The following is a 2,045-nucleotide window of genomic DNA, read 5'->3' as shown; positions in this document are numbered from 1 at the left end:
TTTTGTGGTTATTATTCATCTGCCTTTAACTTATTTATTTAATGAGGGGATACTAGTCATGGAATTGCCATTTTCAGCTCACATACCAGCAGAGTGTTGTATTGTCCTGATTAAATCAGTGTGAGGAGCAATGCTTAATCTGTTCTTCCTGTCATGTGGTCATTGTTTAGACTTCACATTAATACCGCTCCATCTGCTTTGTCTGTCAGGAGTTTTGAGGAGGAGGAAGAGGAGGATGAGTGTTTGGTTAATTTCTCTCTCTGACCTCAAGAGAACCACTTTGTGATGTCATCAGGATTATGTCAGTTTGGGGTTAGAGACAGATTCAGTGTTTGTGGAGCTTAAACTAAACTGCAGATAAAAGAGCATCGCTGAATCACTTGATTTTATGAATTCATTCAAGAACTGAGAAAATATATTCCTGAGTATGTAAACTTGTTCCAGTAAAGCAAACATATTGTCAGTTACTAAAATTTTGATAATATTTCACAATATCTATAACACACTTTGTTACTTTTACACACAAAAGCTTCATAACACCACCTGTTCAGTCAGTGGTACAGTTCATGTTCTCCTACATGTAAATATGAAAGACATTCTCAAGGCTGTGTGTGTGTGTGTGTGTGTGTGTGTGTGTGTGTGTGTGTGTGTGTGTGTGTGTGTGTGTGTGTGTGTGTGTGTGTGTCCCTTTGCCCTCACGCTTTGCTTTTCCTCTGCAGTGCTTTTGTTTTTGCATCTGTGCACATATTGGACCCTCTGAGTTCAGCGACATTTCAAAGAGGCGTTCACACTTCAGAATGACTGCTGCTGGGGGGGGGGGAGTAAGCAGTCTGATAGGGGATCTGGCAACTGCTCTTGTTGAGTCCAGGGTGGTTCAAGGGTGAAACACAAGCCAAAGAAATCCATGTCATCCTGGAAAGAGAGCAGGAAGAGGATCACAGACACACAGTGATTAGTAACAAATCTATCTAGAGCCGACCAGGGGAAGACTGAAAGCAGGACAGTCTTGTCTACATCAAAGAAGTTGTGGTATCTCTTGTTTCTTTGACCAGCTGCTCTTAAAGCCACAGTATGTACAAAATGTCATGGTATGGTATGACGTAAAGAACACTTTAAAATAGTGAACCAACTCAAAGTATAGTCATGTCTTAAAAAAAATGTCATGAAGTGATTTAAACAATAGCATGGCTTTTTTATTACTTTTTTCAACATGCTATACTATGACTTTTTTTATAACTTTTTTATGACATGATATACTATGACTTATAACCTCTTTATGAAATACTATACTATGACTTTTTTCGACTTGCTATACTATGACTTTTTTATAACCTTTTTACGACATGCTATACTATGACTTTTTATTAACTTTTTTATGACATGCTATACTTTGACTTTTTTATAACTTTTTTATGACATGCTATACTTTGACTTTTTTATAACTTTTTTATGACATGCTATACTATGACTTTTTATACATTTTTTATGAAATGCTATACTATGACTTTTTTATAACTTTTTTATGACATGCTATACTATGACTTTTTTATAACTTTTTTATGACATTCTATAGTATGACTTTTATAACTTTTTTATGACATGCTATACTATGACTTTTTATTAACTTTTTTATGACATGCTATACTTTGACTTTTTTATAACTTTTTTATGACATGCTATACTTTGACTTTTTATTAACTTTTTTATGACATGCTATACTATGACTTTTTTATAACTTTTTTATGACATGCTATACTTTGACTTTTTTATAACTTTTTTATGACATGCTATACTATGACTTTTTATACATTTTTTATGAAATGCTATACTATGACTTTTTTATAACTTTTTTATGACATGCTATACTATGACTTTTTTATAACTTTTTTATGACATTCTATAGTATGACTTTTATAACTTTTTTATGACATGCTATACTATGATTTTTTTATAACTTTTTTATGACATGCTATACTATGATTTTTATATAACTTTTATGACATGCTATACTTGACTTTTTTATAACTTTTTTATGACATGCTATA

Source organism: Cebidichthys violaceus, unplaced genomic scaffold, assembly GCF_023349555.1.
Source record: "Cebidichthys violaceus isolate CVI_PGR_0920_01 unplaced genomic scaffold, fCebVio1.0.p SCAF_1, whole genome shotgun sequence".
Taxonomy (NCBI): domain Eukaryota; kingdom Metazoa; phylum Chordata; class Actinopteri; order Perciformes; family Stichaeidae; genus Cebidichthys; species Cebidichthys violaceus.
Note: the sequence above shows the minus strand (reverse complement) of the source record.